Genomic DNA, 21,911 nt, shown 5'->3' on the forward strand with positions numbered 1-21,911 from the left:
CTTATTAGAAGAGAAATGTCCAAGAGATGGGCAATGTTGCAGGGGAGATTGAGAAGCAGAGACACGCAACACCTCTAACTGGATGTCCACCCCATCCGATCCAAAAACTGTTCAAAATGAAGGGTGAGGGAACGTGCTCATAACTCCTTAGGGAAGCTCAGTTTTGGAAATATAAGAATCAGTAGCAGCCTGAATAGTGAAGCTTAGCATGTGATCAATAGAACCCCTGTGCAAAAAAATCTCCCTTCCTCTCTACTTCTTCCCCAGGTCCCTGGAATGTTATCAGCAACTTATTGCTTTGTTCTTGAAGGTTTTATTTGGTGTTAATTGGGCCCCTTTGCACATTTGCTAGAGAGAGAAAATGCTTTAAGCTGTCATAAGCTAACATCTTCACACAGAAAGTGTATCTGATTCCTCTCCAACCATGACCTGTAGCTGAGAAGAAGGTCCTGTATAATGGGATCACTCAGAGGTGGGGGTTAGGAAGAGCTGGGGTAACTACAGAGGAAAGCAGGGCTTCTAAAAGGAGAGCGGGTCTTACAAAGGTGGAAAGATGAGGAATTAAATATTTGCCAGGCAATATCAAAAAATAGAAAAATGACTAATACACAGTTTCTGTCCTCAAGAACAAGGGCAGGCTGGAGACATGTGGACTGTTATTCTTTTGGCCATTTAAAAGAGCAGTAAAGGGTATCAGGCTCCTGAGACAGGACCAGAGCATTGGAATGGTTTTAGGGACCAAAGTAAAGGCTGACTGAGTTGGAGGAGTTGAATCAAAGGGAAAGCTGAATCGGATTTAGGCAAAGAATACTGTGATCTGATCACAACTGTGTCTCTAAGGCTTCCCCTTCCCATAGTTACTGTGCCTCAGCTGGTCACCAGAGCTCCATCTGAAAGTCTCCAGGCTGGGTATCAGGGCTGACTGAGTCCAATGACTTTACCTGGTTGTGTCACCTCTCAGGAGCGTGCAAAGGGTCTTTCTCCCAGGCACTTTCGGCTTCCTTCTTATCCCCTTCCTCCATCTCTGCAGGACATAAGCCAGCTATTCTCTCACCACATTCACCTTGGACACATCTAAACTAATTCCCTAAAACTGAATTAGCCCTTCTGAGCAAGAGATCAGGTTCTGAGACCCGTGTGCTTTGTAGCCTAGTGGATGGAATGCACATGGACCCGTCTTCACCACACCTTGACAGGACCAACCTGCGTTGCAGAGGTGCCTAGATTTCTAGAGAACTGGCCTCGCTGTGAACACCAGCAACATCTGCAAGACAAAAGCCCCTGAAATTCAGGCTGGGACTCCAGGTAACAGAACTCAGATCTGAGAACGCAGGAGCGCAGATGTTTCTTGAGTCTGTGCTGTATGTAGAAAAGACTGCACTGTCATCCTTGGGCACATTAAGTGGAACCTTCATGAGTTACCTGTTCTTCTGCACTGTGGGAACTCATCAAAGAGCCAGATGTTAGTGCTGAAAAACCTCAGTTTCTGCTGGGGAAAATCGCGTCCCGAGGAAGCAGAGTTTGTGTGATTTAGTCTCGTCACGTTTGTCTTACACCCGCTTGTCGTTTTTTTAATCATACGATCATCTTTTCTTTTTTTCCGCCAGAAGTACTTTCTGGGTTTTGCTTGCATTATTTTTCATTTACCGTATCAGAGATGAAAAATGTTGGAAAAAAAATCTGGACTTCTATCTGGTGCCCCATTTTAGTGTAAAGATAGTTATTCAATAGATAGTAAATTATTTCCCCTAAGAGATGTTTCCTTTTGTTTCTGTGCAATAATACATATGAACTCGGGTACGAGGAGGTTGTATTGTGACATTATCAACCCTTATTGCTATTTAAAAATGATAGTTTGTAGAACTGAGGATTTCCATTGACGTGAAGCACAATTTAATGAATAAGTTAACATATTAAACTGTTGTGATGTCAAGAACAATTGCTTTCCCCTGTGCTTTTGTTGGATATTTTTTCAAAACGAGAAAACTTGGTTAAACACTTTAAGGGATTTATGGAAATTGAACCCGCGGGATCAGCTTTGTCAAACTCTAAAAATCCATGCTTTGGATACAAATGTGGCTATTGGATGTGAAACTTTAAAAGCACAAAAGACACAGAAAATATAGATCGAAACCATTTAAAATCTCTGAGGCCAGGGAGGATTTCACAGGCTCTCAAACACATAAGCTTCTAAAAGCATGGTTCTTAGTGACTCTCCTCTTCAATGCTCATCCCAGCACATTGACATTCACTGCGAAACATGGAAAGGCAACCTGGAGCTGAAAGGATGAGGAAAAGGTTTGAGGAAGAGTGGTGGGTGAGAAAAACAGGGATTGGAACAAAGGAGTTTGGAATTCAATCTAAAAGACAGAAAGGAGAAAAGGAGGAAGGGAGAAGAGGGAAGAGAGAGAAAGAACAGAAAATGAAAAAAACAACAATAGTGGAATCTAATTTAGGTCTCTCCACAATTTCAGTGTGTATGGTTTGCCAGATTTCTAAAAAACGACTAGTTTCTATAGTATAAGCAAAGAAAGAGAAAATTAACTTCTAGTAGAGAAAAACTTCCTTCATTCAAAAATCCCTTGAAAGGTGCAATTTATCACTTTCTTTTTGTTCTGTAGAAGTGGGGTTTGTGGATTTCTTCCTTGCTTGTGGGTTAGTGAGATTTGGAGCCTTAGGAAGATGCCATGTGACTGCGTCCTTCTATGTAGTGACAATTACATGCAAAGGGAACTTGACTTTGAACAATTGAAGTAGCCATAAGAAAGTTTCCACAAGACAGTAGAAGTTACAGACAAACACACTTGCATGCATGCACATGCGAGCGCACACACATACACACACACACACACACACAGAGGAAGACATTTTGGGGACTTTTATATTCCTAGAAAAACCTCAGATAAGTTAAGAGAAGGACTAAGCAACACTCAAGACTCACTTCTTTCCCCCATTCACTTTGAAAATAGCGTTGAACGTAAGATTCGACGAAATGTCTGAAACGTTAGTGAAAATCTGTTCTCAATCTAGTACTGTTTTACTCTCATGGATCAGTTTTCATACCAAATATAAATTTGAAAATTAATGGAATCTAATTCAGTATAATTCTTTATTTTATAAACAGTTTAATTGTTTTTCATGATTACAAAGTAATATATGATCTTAGATAATTTGGAAAATACAAGATACTAAAAAAGCCCATAGTCCAATTCCAACGTTATTTTGATCTATTTCCTTTCATATTTTTTTATGCACTAGTAATTAGAGTAAAATTTTAAATAACAAATATTTTAGGAAATTAGAATCATATAATCTATGCAATCAAAACACCTGTATTAACATCTTAACACCCATTCTTTGAAAATATCATTAATAGCTACATTTGATTTTACCATTCCCATATTTTTGGGCAATCTGGTCATTTCCAGTTTTTCCACTAATATGAATAACACTAAAATGAATTTATTTGTACATAAGCGGCATCTACGTAAGTGTCTTTGTTCACCCGTTGGAGAGAGGACAGTGGACCCCTTGGTTGTATCTTCCCAACAACTCGGAATGAAAGTATTCAAGATAGTCAAAATTACGTAGACGCAGCTAAGTGAATTTTGAGAAAATTGAAATAAAAGTTATCCATATAATCAAGGAAAATTATAAGTGGCTCTCCAGAATCACCTACCTGGCCCTGAACTGAAGCTCTCATTTCCCAAGATGCTGGGAGTGTTAGCTGTGGGCTGACAGCTCCGAGCTGAGTCTTTCAGGAGGACCTGCCCTCCCCCAAGGTCATGCCACCTTTTTCCCGCCATGCCATATTGAACGACACTGTTGTGGAGGTAAAGGCCAGCTCTTTTGACTGGTGACATCTCAGCTCCAAAGTGCCCTGTAGGATCACCTGAAGACTCCACTGCAAAGCATCCCAGCTCCCTTTCTGCCTCCACCCCTCCTGCAGCCCTCACTCCCCCGGAGGTATGTCCCCAGCCAACCTTCCACACGCATCTCCACCACAACTCTGCTCTCCAGGGACCTAGAATTCCATCAGCCCCGTGTTCTGGCCTCCACAGCCTTCTGCTGAGTTTCCTCCTTGTTCCAGCACCTGTAGATTTCCTTTCCTGTCTTTTGAGCTCAGCTATATTTTGAAAAGTTATTTTGGCATATTTTGTCCAACATTTCTACTTGTTTTTTGCTGAAAAAAGAATCTGTATTTGCTCAGTCTCTTAAGTTCCTAGAAACAAGTCTGCTGTTAAATTTTTAAACCTCCTTTGATTCTCTGTTTCCTCTGCTTTTGCGTTATTTGACTCTGTCACATTCTTTCAATTTCAAGACTCCAGTTTTTCACCATTCACCTTCACTCCTTTTCTACTTTTTCAGATTTTTCTCTCTGTTTGCTCATCTCTTACATAAAACTTCCAGTTTGTGCTCATTCTTTTAATAATATTTTTCTTTTCCTATTTATGCATATATTTTATATATTTTACTTTACCCTTCCACTTCTTAATTTTCATTTCTAAGTTTTAATCTTACATTTATGCTTGATTTTTCACCTAAAATTTCTTTCTTTTTTATTTATGGTTTTCAAGCTTTTATTTCTTTGGTCTAATTTTTTATCTTTTATTTTAAGTCAAACCAACTTCGTCTATCTCTTAATACTTAACCTTTCATTTTCATTGACAGCTTATCTTTATAATCAAGTTTTCTATCGAAATTTATTTCAACTTCTCACTGCTGGTTGTAACTATCCCTTTATTTTGAAGCAAACTTGTTTTATTGTTTTTAATCGATATTTTGTGCCCAGGTAACTCTGCCTGCACAATTTCTACTTTTTAAGCTATGCTAAGGTTCCTTTGCAGCTTTGTACGTGTTCAATTTTTGTAAAAATTTCATAGATGTCTGAAAAGAATATGTATTGCATTGTTAAATTATATATATTATAGAGAGATCTCTCTATATAATATTAATGTATACAAATAAAGTACAGTCGTGCACCACATAATGATGTTCCAGTCAATGACAAACTGCAAACACAACATATAATCTCATGGTGGTTCTATAGCCACCATCTAGTCTAGGTGAGTAGTAGGCTATACCATCTAGGTTTGTGTAAGTACACTCTGTCGTGTTCACACAATGATGGAATCACCTAACGACATGTTTCTCAGAACGTATCCCGTCGTTAGACAATGCATGACTGTATACGTATATTTATATATTACGCATTTATCCTTATACATAATCATTTAAATTATAAAACATGTATGTATATATACTCATATAAATGTATTTATATATAAATATTTAATTGATCAAAGACAGAGTGCACGCTAAAATCTTTCAACTGTGTTTGTATCATTTCATAAGTTTTCTTTTTGAGGAAGATTAGCCCTGAGCTAACTACTGCCAATCTTCTTGTTTGTGCTGAGGAAGACTGGCCCTGAGCTAACATCCATGCCCATCTTCCTCTGTTTTATACGTGGGACGCCTACCACAGCATGGTTTTTGCCAAGCGGTGCCATGTCTGCACCTGGGATCTGAACTGGCGAACCCAAGGCGAACCCCGGGCCGCCAAGAAGCGGAATGTGCTGCACTACTGGGCTGGCCCTCATAGCAGTTTTTAGTTTATATATTTTGGTGACTTGTCATTGAGTGTTTATGACTTCTATAGTCTTTACTGATGGAAATGCCCTTCGATATGAAATGACCCCTTTTGTATCATTTAATGCTTTTTGCTTTAAATTCTACTTTCATTTAATATGATTTTCAACTTTAATTTGTAATTAACATGTAGTTTAATTTTTCTTCACATAGCGTGAGTCTTTGTCTTTTAGTTTGAGAATTATAATCATTTATAGATTACTATCTTCCGTTGTTTTCTTGTTTTATAATTTCTGCTACTTATGCTTCTTTTCTGTTGTATTTTCTCTTGTTTTGATAAGCTATGATTTCTTTGGAACCAATGTTAAGAATGCATCCAAATTTATTTGACTTTCCCATGTGTAATTTGAGGATGTTTATGTTTATATGCTTCCCTCATCTTACTTCCAACTGTTTGTTTTAATACTCTGAGTAACAACCCTGGATTAGAAATAATCTGGAAGTTTAGATTCATATTGTTGTTGTTATACCGTTATTATAGTTAGCATTATAACTATGTCAAAGGAGATGGGAGAGTAAAAATTAGGCAACTGTTTTTCTCATCCTAACGTGGACATACTGAGTTGCTTTCAGAGTCAATGTCCTCACACTTCTGGGTGACGCTTGCATGTATCTGATCATTTAAATTATTCCAACAGCTTGTTGCATGTGAAATAAGAAGATATGAAGATAAAGAGGAAATTAGGACCTCACAAATTGGTGTTTAAAAGCGGTGGGCACAGCTAGCTTTCAGGGTGTCATCAGTTCCTGTGAATATGTCTGTTCAATGAGAAAAAAATTAAAGGAGTGAAAATTTTATCAGGACTCGGAAAATGCAATTGTTTTCAATTTAATTTATGACTAACTAAACCCATCATAACACACAGAAAAAAGGGTAATGAAGCAGTCTTCTGTAGTAGATAGCAGAACATTTTTTTTTAATTTAAGAATATAATTTAAAAATATTTCTGAGTAAGAACACCGGTGATAATATCAAGGTAACAGTGATTGAATAAATGTAACATAAAGAGTTCTTTTCCGGAAAGGAAAGATAGTGCCTTCACAAATCCAATGTGCTCACTTTATCTGGGACACAGCCAGGTGCTAATGCCCTCCCCTCTTGCCTCTGTGCCTACAGGTGTTACATGACAGGAAGTCATTAAGTCCTTGCAAATCAGGGCATCACTCCCAGGAGCCCTGCAGGAAGCCTGCCAGTTAAGTTCTAAGCAGAAGCATATACATTACCATTCTTCTAAGAAGCCACTGCTGATGGTTAGTATTCACATGTGCAACTGCAAAGCATAGCCAGTAATCCCCCTGCCACCCCTACCCTGCTCCCCACGTGAAGGTTGAACCGGAGCATGATGTATTAGCTCAGTTGTCCCTGAAGAGCCACGATCTTCTGCTAATGTTGTCATTTTCTTTGTTCTCCGGGAGAGAAAGCCATCCCTAGGTGAGATTCTGAAATTTAGAAAAAGTACAGGATATGTTCATCATCAAACTATGACGTTGCACATCCTGCTGTTACTAGTTAACAATTTTACTCAAAGTAATTGGAGCAAACTTGCATAATTTTCAACACTCCCGAAACCTAGATTACCAAACCTTTTATCCTCCACAATAATTTCTATGACTTGGTAGAGGGTCAGCAGAGATTCCACAACTTCTTTACCACCTTCTAAATTTACAGCCCAGAATGATGTTAATTTAACTCTTTTCAATGTCTCCTCCTGCTTTTCTTTTTAGTATTCATTTTTTCTTTCCATTCTAAAAAACATCCACTAGCATTTCTACAAGACTGGAGGCTAGATGCTAAAGTTGAAAGAATAGTGTCCTTCGGATCCAAAACACTATAATGTTTTTAGCAATCTCTTTAGCACCCACAAGCCAAGTGACACGTGCCTTAGAAAAGGCTCTTGCCTTGTCCTCCAGAAATACCTCAGGGAATCTTTCTACCCTCAACCATCTGAACCTGCACACTCCACCTTTCTTGTCCTGTGTTGTACACAGTCTATTCGAAATCAGAATTTTTCTCTGTCCTCAGACACTCACAGCCTGGACAGTCTTCCCTCCTCTTGTGACATGACCCAAACCACAGACCAGATCTACTCACTCCATGCCCAGCTCAGCATCCTCGCATCCAGCCATACACAGACCTGAGTTCCTAGATGCCCGGGATTGATGGGCAAGGCCATCCAAGCCCTCTTTGATTCTATACCCTAGACTTAAGTTCCTGAGGGTCAAGGACTACTTCTGCCTGTTCAACATTGTCTAATAGCACTCAGCGTGGTGTGTATTAGGTGCTCAGTACACATTTGATGAATGAATTAGCAGGTAAAAGAATCAATGAAAGAGTGAATCCAACTTGCTCTCTTGGGCAAGCTCAGCAAATCCCATGGTGACCACAATGACCTACATTCTGATGAGTCCCAGATAGAAGTGCTCTATAGATATTCCCTTAGTAAACTAATGAACGTCTTCACCTAAATGTCTTCCATTCACTCCTTCAATTCAACGTACCCAAAATGAAACTCATTATCTGCTCCTTTTCAATCTGAAAAAACCCTGTGCTTCCTTCCATATTCCCTTAACCCTCATTCAACCATGAGCTGTACAACTTATCGGGTGACTCAAGGAAGAACACCACACCTAGTCACTTCTCAATTCCTCTTACCTATCCTAGTGATTCAATCTCTGATGACCATCTCCTACTCTCTTTCCCACACCCACTGCCCTGGTTTAGACTTTCTTCCTATCTCATCCCATTTGCCAACAGAAGTTTCTTATGCCTATTTTAACCTTCACAGCAACACCGTGAGGCATTATGACTTTTTCTAATTAGGAAATTGAGTATCAGAGAAAGTAAGGAATAAGCACCTAATGGATACATAATTGACAAATATTGAAAGTAGGATTTGAAGTCAGTTTTGCTTCAACCAAAAGCCCAAGTTCTACTATTTGATAACTGTCCTCCGAGCCTCCAAAACCTTTCCTCTCAGCCTGACTGCCCTTTCAAAGACCTGGTCCTATCGCTTCCCTGCTCAGCCTTCTTAATGGTGATCTGTTGACCTTAGGATCAAGAAAACACTCTGTAGAACAGCATTTAGGACCCATCACCCCCCAACTTGCTCTCTGTTTAAATTTGTCCTTGATTCTAGTCAAACAGAATTCCTGGAGAATTCTCCCAAGTGGTCTGAGGGAAAAATGCCTAAAAGGATCATCGAGTGGATATGGATGGAGTCGATTAAGAAGATAAGGGAAAAGTTAAAGGACAACAGAGACCTGGACATTCTTCAGGTAGAGGACCTCAAATAGCAAGATAACCGTTTTGACTGAGTAGGAAACTATTATTCTACCCCCAGAAGTAAAGCAGAAAAGATTGAAATTCTTTATTAAAAGAGAATTTTTTGGTAAGCTGCACATTCTAGAATGACAATAGTTGAGAAGAGTCCAAGCGGATGTTGAGATACTATCACAAAGCAATGAAGCCATGAATTACACACAGGAGGCCATGACTGTAGGGACATTTCTGACACTCCCTGACGAAAGATCTTATGGGCCTGTCTTTGGTCATAACAAGGAGGGGACCACTAGGCACATTTTGTCCTGCTTCTACTTCTTAACCAGTCTTTGGAGGAGAGACCTTAAGTACATTTTGGCAACTTAAAAAAAAAAAAAAGAAAGAAAAAGGACAATCTGCCACAATTACTGAAGTCAGTGACAGAGAAGAAGGGATATAATGATATTTAGTATAATTTTAATATTTCCCTATTTAATTCTGTGAGTACAGGTAATCCTAACCTAACATTTGATTAACCACAATATTTGTATTTCCCATGATACTGCTATCCTTGGATTCTTTTGCCTGAATAAGTGGGAGTTTATCATGAAGCAATGCTTTTTAGTTTGACTTTGGCTTTTTAGTTTGTTTTCCTACTTTAGGCCTCATTATCTTGTTAGCGTGTGGTTCCTGGACTGTCTACAGATTTCTTGATGAAAGCCTTGAGGTAAATTGGTTTGCTTTACCTCCTGAGATGGTAATTTAGATAGACAAGAAGAATCAGACTCTTGAACACTTTCATTGGCCTTTCATGATCAAATCTTCCTGTAAACAATCAGAAATAGGTAACAGTGGTGGATTAACCCCTTGCTGGAAAAAGAAACCCATTCTAGACTTGGGACCCGCCTCTCACTAACCTTAGCTCTGCTGTCACCTCCCAGAGTGCCCAATCACAAGGCCATCCCCACATTTTCAGGACTAGGGACCCCAGTAGTTCAAATGGTAGAGACCCCTGCTCTACCTTTTACTCCCTGTTTCATCCCACACTGTGAGGGGGGTGGTCTCCAGTCTGTGGACACCTCAGAGCAAAAGTCCAAGTTCCAGTGGGCTCTCCCTCCAGGACTCACCCCTTTCATGACTCCCACCAGGCCAGGTTGGATCTTGGGGGGAGGCCTGTGCAGGTCCCAGATGCTATTGTGGCTTCTTTGAGTAGGGGTGCTGAGTACCTAGACTAGAAGGAGGGAGGGTCACAGGTTTCAGCTGGACACATCCCCCCTGATCCTGCAGAATCCTTCCCTATAGGGAGGGCCCAGATGGGAGAAGGTCCAGAGTGGGCCTTCTATTCAAGGGGGACCCTGGTTGCCTAGGTCTAGGATGGTTCAACCAATTAGTGTTCATGCTCAGACCCTCTTCTTCATTTCTGTATTTCCAGGCTCCGAATATGTAGTCAATAAATAAATGTTAGATAAACATAATTGAACAAAACTCCCTAGATCAGGTCATTTCCTTATGGTCTTCTCAGCTAACATCTGAACATGGAGATGGATAAGACTCCTTTCCTCCCTGTGAGAGTTAGCTAGGAGGGAAGGAGGGGCCAGAACAGACAGAGAGCTCTGTAGACCTTTGGTGGGTAGGCTGGTGTTACAGATTTTGTTGCACACCCACCTATCCTAGTAATAATTCAGCCTTTCCTAAGCCTCCAGATGGGGACCAGTAGTCCCAGCAAAGCAGGAGAGGACAGCCCTCAAAGTGGCACTTCACCTGCATAATCAGCTAGACTGTCAGATGCATGACACTCCCAAAGAGGCCAACATGGTCCTTTGTGCCTTAGCTCCCAGGACCTATGAAGGCAAGTCAGCGCTCAGTGTTGTTAACTATTTTCAGGGATGTGGAAACATCTACTTGGTCTGTTCCCACCATGCAGTCTCTGCTCTGGTTAAAGTTCTAGCTGCTGCAATTTCATATTTTGTTTAAAGCAGACCCTGCCTCAAATCCTCCTGGAAGTAGGTGAGGTGTGACTCTAAGTAGGTAAGTAAATATAGCTGATGTTTATCTGTTAGAACAAGCTGCATGGACTGGAAGAAGCTTTGGGTTCTTATTTTTTGTTTTTTGCAAACAAGCCAGTTTTATAGGATGAAGATTCAACATGCACTGCAGATGCAAAGGGAGAAGTCATGTGGCCTGCCCTGGGGGAGCTCCAGTCCTAGGAGATCTCAGCCACTGGGTTCTTTACTTGAGGCCCCTGGCCGTCTTCTGTGTGTCAGTACTGAACACCCTAGAAATGCTATTTCTGCTGTTCTTAGGGGGGATATGTAGCCTTTTGTCACCAGCAAGTTATTTGGTTCTCTCTTCTTTTCAGCAAACAAACAAAAAACTGGGACATTTTAGTGCCTTCCTGTTGAAGAGCATAAACATTGGTATGTGGCTTTGAACTGCTCTCATACCTGGAACAGCAATTTACTCTCTGTGGTAAGAGGTCAGCCCGTATAGCTTCTCCTTTTGCAGTTGCTAATATGTTAACTTTTGGTCCAGGATTTAAACGTGTTATTGATGGCCAAGCTCAAACATCACCTTCTGAGTTGTCTGCTTCAAAGCAACCACTACTGCAGATGTCTTTGCTTTGTCTCTGCTTCCAACAAAGGGCATGGAGAGGGGTCCACTATCCTCCGTCTATATCTACATCCACTATCCAGGCTGAGTAGACCACTTCCAATCTCCACTCATTTCTACATCACCAAGGATTGAAACAAAGAGCAATGGGATCGACGGTAGACCATGTAACTGGTCACCAGTATCTCTGAGAGGGTTATACTTCCCTGTCCTGTTGAACTCAGGCATGGTCAATGAAAATGTGAGTGGAGTGAAATGTGTCACTTCCAGCCCAATGCTTTAAGGGCAAGTACGTGCTTAGGCATGCTTGACTTTCCCTCTTCCCCAGCAGTTAGCAATGCTCCAAGGAGCAGCCGCTCCATCAGCCTGGGTCTCAGAGTGCAGAGGATTATAGGGAAAGACTGAGTGAGGAGAGCCCCAGCTGCCCTGGGATGGACATGTAGCATGAGGGAGAAATAAAACTTTGTTGTTTTAAGCCACTGAGATTTGCATAAACTACCCTGAGTGATACAAAGTCCAATGTTAGTTATTTCCAGAAAATAGAAAGTTTATTCCAACTTTTCCTTGGAATACATGGCTTTAGTTCTGCCTCTTCCTAAAAGTTAGGTTTTAGCCAAGTTAATTAAACTTTGGGAATCCACCCAGCCTATCCCTTTCATGGGGTCATTGGAAAGAATGATAAGGAGATAGTGAGACGATTATGCTTTACGAAGATAGGTGTTAGCACCAATGAGGGCTTCCCCAAGTGAGAAAGAGCAAGATTTAGGGTTCTTTAGTTCCCCGAGTCCCTCCAAGGACCTTCCCTTGTTAGGGGTGTTAGGGGAGGGGTTGATGTCCAACTTGGATGTGACGACTGGGGGTCTGTTGAGGATGTATGGTAGGAAGATGACAAAGAAAGAGAAGGAATGGCTCCTGTTCTTAGGGGTCTGGCCCCTAGAAGAAATAACACAAAATGCTTGAGAAACATCTGTAGGACACCTTCAATGGAACAGTGGGTGGGCAAAGTGTGGACCACTGTAAACAGGTCTTATCGATCACGAGGAGCAGGTTGTAAAAGAGACAGCTGAGAGGGATAAAGTCCATCAGGGCAGATGTGCTGGGACACGAGCAGGTACAAAGGAAAGGTACCAATTTTTACTGTGTGACCTGTGTGTTCTGTGCGTCCTCTCTCTCTCTCTCTCCCCTACACATGCATACATCATCTCATACAGCACTCGATGAAGTCATTATGTTTTCCAGTGAGAAAACAGACTCTGAGAGGTGGAGTAACATTGCCAAAACGGATCCCAACGCAGGTCTATGTGGCTTCAAAGCCCGTGTCTCTTCCTCACACCACACTCCTGCCTTTTCAAGAAGTCTTTCAAGTTGGCGCAGCCCATCAACTGTGGACCTGGAAGTGCCGGTGGCATATTCCATTAAAGCCGTGCCCTCTCTCCTTCCCTCCCAAATGAGGTGGTTAAATTTTCTCTTCACAGGGCCTTTGGCAGCTTCCACTGCCTGCAGGGCCTAATTGAGTGGGAGTCTCCTGGGGCCTCCGCTCTGCTATTTCCTGATGAGCAAGGGGAGAAGGGAGCAGAGAATGCGACCATTCTCATTAATGAGGGACCCCCATTTGTCATTCCTCTTATCGGCATCATCACTATTTTAATTAACCATCTTTGCCATGGGGCCTGCAAATAATCGTTCTCTGCATTGTTCAAACCACTAGGATGGATACCTTTAAAGGTGTAGACTTCCCCCTCCATCAGCAGTTGCTAATTAGAGAGGAGAAGCTTCAACTCTCTCGGCAGAAGGCCCACAAGTCAGGTAGGATGCGACCCTCATTAGCAGAGGGAAGATTACAAGCCCCGCTGTTATTATCCAGACCCCGGTACCCTTCTGAAAGCCACTGCTTGCTAAGAGGGAGTGTTGATCTGATGTAGATTTTTGCCCAGCAGAGCAAAGTTACAAGATAATTTTTTATTCTAGCAACAAGATGAGATAGCATTTACTTTCCTACTCAGAGGGTAATTTTCTAGTTAAGCAGCAGGTAAAAAGGTAAAGAAAAAAATAAAAAACCTCTCCAGAGTCTGACTGAGAAAAGATTGTATTAAAAGGGATCTAGTAAAGAAACCTACACTGCAACTCCGGATCATGGAGGTAAAGACTCTCCTGGGAGCGGTTCTAAAAGAAAGTTCTAGTGGTAAAAGTATGCTTAAATGCTGGCTGTATGGAGAGAAACGTGACAGAGAGCCAACGATATGAAGACTTTTAAGTCTATTGTAGAAACCTGCTTTCAGACCCAGGTAACGAAAGGAAAAGCAAGTGTGGCTAAACATGGTCACAAGCAATTTGAATCGCACCAGTGACTTGTCACGTGTCCAGATTTCTGAAGGGTGATATGGCCAAACCTTTCTCTCTGGTACTCTCTGTGGATTTATCTATGAGTCTGTGCAAAAGGAGCAGGTTCTCTTGATGCTTTTCCCCTCTGTGACTAAGGATGTCTGAAGTTCATTTGTGAGAATCTCCTTGGTTTGGTTCAGAAACCTCATTTCTTCATAGCTACTCTTCCTTCGGAGAGACTGAATATACAGACAATGGCCAGACCATATAGAAAAACAGAACTCTGACCCACAATCTGCAGCAAGCAGACCATTATCTCTGCTCAACAGCTCAGAAGGCCAGCCAGCTTTCGTCAGACTTGTAGGAACTCAGACTACTATCACCAGCAACAATCCAGGAAGCCAAACATAATCCTGGCAACAAATGACCCCAAATGGTCAGAACTTGATAAATAACTGACACCTTCCTTAACTTTTATCCTCACTTCCAACTTGGGGCCAAGCAGAGAAAGCCAAATATGCACCCCTAACCAATCCCACAGGACACCCTACTCCTGGTCAGCGCACCTCCAGCTTCCCCAGGCCAACTGCCTCCAATTGGGGCCCCCCTGGAGCCTTCCCTTTCTTCACTGTGAAGCTCCCCCACTCCTCCACCTGCCTTTGAGACTCTGCCAAACGCAAGCTCCGAATAAACAGCCGCTGCTTTTCTCACTGGGTTGGTCTTCATTTATTTCTACACTTCCCTCTTTATTCTCTGCCCCAGTGCTTCTTAAAGCCTTTTTTTTCCCCTTTTCTTCCATGGCAGGGTGACATGTTTAAAACTTCCCAGTTCAGGATGTCAGACCCTTCATTTCTTTTCTGCCAGAACCATCCCAGGTTATCCTAGGTTAATCGATGTATTAATTATCTATTGTGGAAGAAATTATCCCAAATCTTAGCAGCTTAATGCAATGCCCATTTATTACCTTACAGTTTCTGTGGGTCAGGAATCTGGGCATGACTGGGCTGGATACCCCTGCCCTCAACCTCTTACAAGACTGCAATCAAGGTCTCGTTTGGGGCTGTAGTTATCTCGAGGCTCAAGGGGCAGGATCTGCTTCCAAGCTCACTCGGCAGTAGTAGGTGGGCTTCAGTTTCTGATGGCTTTTAGATTCCAGGCTTCAGTTCTCCTGGGTTATTGGCCAGAGGCCACCCTTAGTTCTTGCTACATGAATCTCTCCATAGGGCAGCTCACAAAATAGCAGCTGACTTCATCAAAGTGAGCAGGTAGGGTGAGAGAGTCCCAGCAAGATGAAAGTCACAATCTTTTATAGCCTACTCTCAGAAGTGACATCCCATCACTTTGGCCATCTTCTGTTCATTAGAAGTGAGTCACTTTCCAGCCAACAATCAAGGTAAAGAGATTACACAAGGGCATGAAGACCAGGAGGCAGGGACCATTGGGAGCCGTTTCAGAAGGCCCCCTACCACAATTAGCCAGGGTTGCTCTCTCTTTGAATCTATCTGTGTTTCCCACTGTGCACAAAACTTCCCCTATTCTTGAGCTGATTGCTCCCTTCCTTACCTCCCAGATATTATCAGTAAAATCTTCCTCTTTTCCCCTTTGAGAAAACATCAAAGGATTGTGTTCATTTTTCAAATGATTTTAGATTTACTTTCTCACTTCCTCTTTACTGTAATCTGTGAGTGAGAGAGAGTGGCCCTTATTGCTCATAGACTCTGGGGAGATTTTTTTGCTTGAGGTCACTGGTGACAGTGCCAGAACTGAAACTCGGGTTCCCATTTCTTTCTTCAAAGTTCTCATATCACCAGAACACGTTACAGTGCTCCCCAGTGACCTGCTTTAGGCTACTGGGGAGATCAATAGGTGTGAAAGCTCCCCAAAAGTGGTGATGATTATTTTAGGGCTGCCAAAATTAAAAGTGCCTCCTTTTTCTGGGCTAGAGTGGCTTTGATTCTTTTAATTATGCTGTGATGGGAATTTCAATATTTAGATACAATGTACAGTTTTTGGCTCTCTAACAAAGGTACAATTCTTGGATATTCTGAAGTGATCTGGACTCCCAAGCTGGCATAGCTAAATGAGAGGGTGGACACAAAGGGATTTGCCGCTAGCCAACAGTCACGCCACTGTGGGTGACAATGGGGAATTCTCACAAACTGAGGGGATGTCCTGATCTTTTTTAATAACCTTTCCTGGAGCAAAGATTGTTGCCCACAATGAAATCTATTAATAACCTCCCCCATGGTTTAATCCTATAAGGCTCATGGCAAATTTCCATCAGATGTTTCTTGCAATTCATTTGGGAAACAAGAGACTAGTCTCTGTATGTAAATTAAGGAAATAAACTTCCTGCACAAAGGAACTTGAAAGAAAGAGTTTGTGTATATTGTTCATTTGTCTCTACTGCAAACCCACAGACATCTTACAGAAAAAAGGGCACTGACTTTGGCTGTCTTGATCAAGAAAACCCTCATGATATTAATCGCCTCTGATCCTATAAGCACAATGGGAAAAAATTATGCCATATGGCTCATATTAGTACTGCAAGGCCCATTTGGGAATTTTTCTAAGGATCCCCTCTATATGATATATCCCCTTTAAAAATGCAAAGACAATTTATGATTGTGTTTATTACATTCATGCAAAGACAAAACTCACAGGTAACGCAGTCTGCTTGTAGTGGATGGCCATTTTGAGGAGGCTGGGGAATTTCTCACAGCCCACTAGACTCCCCTTCACCTGTCCCCAACATTCATACTCATTCTGCTGGACTATTTTAACTCCAAGCATTTCCTAAGCTTCCCTGGTACTTAAATTTAAAGATCTATCCCTGTATATTGTAGAAATCATTATCCTGACAAGATCTAGAAGTCTCATTTTAAAATTAGTGTGCAATATCCAAAATCACTAGCTGTCTCCACAACTTCCTAGCCACGTCCTCCTTCCCATGTAGCAGAGCTAAAGTGCTCATAGTCTTTTAATGATTTCCCTTCCAAAGATGACAGACATCTCAAGATCAACAAGCCAAAGCCAAACTCATCCTCTCTCCTGCCACAAATCTGACTTCTACTTTCTCTCTCCATCATGCACCAATCACACAAAACACATTGAATCTGTCACCAAATTTGGCAGCTTGTTTCTCCAAAACTTCTCTCACCATGATTCTGTGTTTGGAACTCAAAGACCCAGTCTTAGTCAACCTTCCTTAACTCTTGCCTTGTTGCTTGTTATAATGCCTTTCACCTACCCTCCAAGTGAAAACCAGAAAGATTTCATAAAACCATAGTTCAGGTAATACCATTGCAGAGGTTTTTAGAATGAGGCCCCAAATCCTCAACTTCCTTCTTTCCTTTGTGTCCCATATCCACCCTTTTAACAAATCCCAAAAGACATAAAGAATTCTACCATTTTGTACCACCTGCCCTACTTCTACCCACCCACAAATCACTCACATCTAGTACCTGGATCACTGCAGTAGTCTCTTCTCTGATTTCATATCATCTGCCCTTGGCCCCTACATGCTGTTCTCATCACAGCAGTCAGAGTGAAACATCTTTAAGCTAAAATCAGATCGTGTCACTCCTCTACTTAAAAGCATCCAGTTGTTTTCCTTCTCACTCAGAATAAAAGCCAAAAATCCATCAGATGGCTTACAGAGCCCTTCACAATCAGAGCCCCCTTCTTTCTGCCTGGTGTCACCTTACTAACCTCATCTCCTACCACTCTCTCCCATCCTCTTCCATTCCAGCCATGCTGGCCTCCTCTCTGTATCTCAGAGGCACCAGGCAAACTCCATGCTCAAGGCCCTTCCATTTGCTTTTCCCTCTGTCTGGAACATTCTTCCCCCACTTGGCTCCCTTCCTCACCTCCTTCAGAGCAAAGATCAAATATCACCTTCTCAGCAAGGCCTTGTCCAGGCACAACCACTGGCACAGGCACTCCCTCTTCCTCTCCTCTATCTTATGTTTCTCCTTGGCATTTATTATCATCTGACATCTCATATATTTTATTTGTCTGTTGATTTTCTCCCCCTACTAGAATGGAAACTAACAAGGAAAGGCATTTTGAAAAATTAGTTTGTAACTGATAAATCACCAGAAGCTAAAACACTGCCTGGTACCCAGCAGGTACTCAATACCTATTTGTTGAATGAATGAGCAAGACATACAAGGACATTAAAAGAATCCCTTAGTGATCAGCTCTTCCCACATCCTATCACAGACTCGTGCTCTCATCATGTTGTATCACTTGTCCTTCTTCTAAAGAGTCATGATTAAAATATGTGTATACACATGCACACTTTTATTCCTTTGCTTATGTAATTCTGCTTTCCCTTTAATGTGCTCCTGATGGACAAACTCTTGTTCATCCTTCAAAACCCAGTTCACAGATCTTTCCTTGTAGTACGTTTTCTCCTCTCTTCCTTTCAGCCAGGTTTACCTGCTGCCTCGTCTCCTTCATCAGAATACCAGGTTGTACAAACCTCCATTATGTTACTGTCTCATGCTGTCACAGTTATTGTTTAGCTGTCTGTCTCTCCTGGCTTCATCTTTGTGACTACCATTGCTCCCAGCCAAAGAGCTTAGCCAAAGAACTAAGGCTTTTGGTTGAGGAGGAGTGCAATCAACATTTGTTGCATTCTTCATTATACCAGGTAGTGGGGAGAAAGGGACTTTTGAAGTTGCTTCTTATACTCTGGGTATATCTGCCGCAACGTACCACAGTGCTAGGCACATAGATAATAGGCTTTAGAGGTACTTACAGAATGATTAATCCAGTGTTTCCCACACTTGCCTGGTTATAAAAAGTAACCTGGAGGCTTGTCAAAAATAGAATCCTAGGATCCACTCTAGCCCTGCCAGAATCTCCAGAGGAGAACCCAGAAAACCTCTCTCATTAGCAAATACCACCAGGGAATCCTATGACAGAGCAAGTGTGTGGAAACCCTTCACAAATCCACTGCAACTGGCACATATATAAAGTGACTTTTCTTCTGTTGTCTCACATATTTGCCTTAGAGATTTTGATGGATAAATATGAGTGAAAGTTTTCTAACAACATTCAATCTGGATTACTCCCCTAAAAATACTAGACCACTGCTCTGAGCCCATTGGAGCTGAAGCACAGAGGATCAAAGAAGCACAGCCTTTCCTTAATGTTTTCTCACAGATTCATGAGTTAACACTCAGAGACCTGTCTTCTGTTGGCCTCAGTTCATCCATCTGTAAAATGAATATGATGCTGCCTCCTCACAAGGGTATTGGAAAGTTTAATTATATTTTGAAATTCTTTGCATCTGTCAAAGAGTAAAGGCGTGCAAGGTCTAATTATGAGCAATGAATTAGTATTCCTGGGTTGTCATGCCGTTAATGTCATGCCTGCATTTAAATTCACAGAATACAGAGCCCTTGGTTTTCATTTTAAATAACTCCTTTCTCCTCTTCTTTCCTGCTGTGCATGGGGGCCTACCACAGAGTCCCTCTTAGGCCAAGATGCCTCAGCTGTGGCATTTCTATCTCTATCATTTCTGGAATCCCTTATTGGTCAGCACAAGTACCATCACTCAGTCAATTGGGCTCCAATCTGTCCACCAACATTTGGGTGAGCTCTTTCAGCCTCAGTTACCTCATTTGCCAAATGGAGAAATATTTACTCCAAAGGGCTATAAGTAGGGATAAGAGAATAGGAACTAAGACAATGGTAATTATTTTTAAAGAGAAAAAGAATGTCAAGAGACCAAAGATTGAGTATTGAGAGGAAGAGTTTTACTGCCAAGCAAAGAACCCACTGCAGTATAGGGTCTAGTTTCCCAGGGATGAGATGGGGGGAAGGAGAAATTTGGGGAGTCTTGTAAAGCTGGAGGACCTGGAAGTGTCTCTTCCCGTATCAAGAAAGCAAAGTCCCTGAGTGTGGCCAATGGCATGCACCTATCTGGGCTCCTTGCTTAGTGAGCAGACGGTGGCTGGAAGTGGTCAGGGACATGAGGCTCACCTCAGTATTTTGGTGCCCAGCTCCCCAGTGCTACATGTGTGATGTTCGTGAGTTGATATTTGTCCCCCAATGACTAGATGGTCAGGTTGGAGTTTATCAACATTATAATGCTGATTATTCATAATTTTATTAAACATACCAAATTGTCTTCCTGGCATCTTTTCACCTTCCTTTTAGGCATCCCGTCCAGCTCCTGTTCCATCCTTTTAGACTTCCCTTATCTGCCCCTGAGCCTCAGGGCTTGTGAGTATAAGAATATAACTGCATTTTCAGCAGTCAATATTGTGTCTCTCTTTTCAGGGTCTAGGGCCCAGCAAACTAATCTGAGAAATTTGCCAGGTTAACAGCCTAATGGTAAGGATACTTCTATGTCATTCTATACATAATCTTGTTTTTCTCAATGACTTTCCAAAACAAATAGGAGGGAGGATGAATTGGGGTGGGGTACCTTTTGACAGTCGTTCAACCACACTTCCTGGGGAGAAGCATGTCCCCCCTTTGCTATAAGAGTGAGATGCTTGTATTAGTCAGGGGACTCTGTATATACATGTTGAGAGAGACAGAAGAGAAGAGATTTTGTGGAATTGGATACAGTTGTGGGGGGCTGGCAAGTCTGTAACATGAGGGTCAGGCCAGTAGGCTGGAGACTCAAGCAAAAGTTGATGCCGTACTCTCGAGTCCAAAATCTTCAGGGCAGCAGGTTAGAAACTCAGGCAAGGTTTCTATGTTGCAGTCTTAGAGAGAATTCCTTCTTTAGGAAACCTCAGTCTTTGCTCTTAAGGCCTCCAACTGATTGGATGAAGCCCACTCACAATATGGAGGATAATCTCTTTTACTCAAAGTCTCCTGTGATACTGTGAATTACAATAAATACATATTTGATCTTTGCCCCATTCCCAGCACAGAGCTCCTGAAACACTTGGAATTTCCTAAGGGATGAGTGTGATAAAGATATCTTTTGTTTTCTTGATGAGGTGAAATGCCTCTGGGTCACCTAACGATGGGAGCTTCTCACCAGAGGAATCAACCATGTGATTAGAGGGTTGGAATTTTAGTCTCACCCCTCGACTTCTAGGGTGGGGAGAGGGACGGGAGATTCTAGTTCAATTGTGCTTAAATAATGAAGCCTCCTTAAAAACGTAAAAGGATGAGGTTCTGGAAGCTTGTGTTTGGTGAACATGTGGCAATTCAGGGAGGCCATGGAAGCTCTGTGCTCCTTCCCGCATACCTTGTCCTATGTATCTCTTCCATCTGGCTGTTCCTTAATTATATCCTTTCATAATAAACCAGTAATCTATTAAGTGAAATGTTTCTCTGAGTTCTGTGAGCTATTCTAGCAAATTAATTAAATGGGAGTTGTGGGAAGCTCCAATCTATAACCAATTGGTCAGAAGTAGAGGAGACAACCTGGACTAGTGATTGACACCTGAAAAGGGGGACAGTCTTGGGGGACTGAGCTCTTAACCTGTGATATATGATGCTATTTCTAGCTAAACAATGTCAGAATTGAGTTAAATTGTAGGACACAGGCTGGTGTCGGAGAATTGCTTGGTGATGTTAGACAAGGCACACATGGGGATTGGTGTCAAAATTGTATCTGTTGATTTAAATGTTAGTCACATCTAAAAAATACCTTCACAAGAACATCTAGATTGGTCTCGGACCAAACAACTGGGCACCACAGCCTAGCCTAGTTGCCACAAAATTGCTCATCACAATGCTCAATTCCCTTCTTATGCTGCCAACCTGCAGAGGTAAAAACCAGTTGCTTCCCCTTCTTCTTAGTTGTCCAGCCTGCTTCCATCAAGGTAGAATATGACAGCAAGAGCAAACACACAGACAAACAGACAAAGGAGGACGCGAGAGCCAACATAGCATTTATGCAAAGCTACTGTTATTTCCAAAGTGATTCCAAATCACCTTTTGAAATACAAGCATTTTATTTTACATTCTCAAATTTGGCTAGTTCAAGGTCTGTTCCCACCCTCAGCTCCAATCCTTTACACTTAGAACAAATTGTCTGAGGAAAGCTGGAGTAATTGTGGTTACTTCCTCCAGGGAAGATCTAAAATAATTT

Source organism: Equus przewalskii, chromosome 16 (assembly GCF_037783145.1).
Source record: "Equus przewalskii isolate Varuska chromosome 16, EquPr2, whole genome shotgun sequence".
Classification (NCBI taxonomy): Eukaryota; Metazoa; Chordata; class Mammalia; order Perissodactyla; family Equidae; genus Equus; species Equus przewalskii.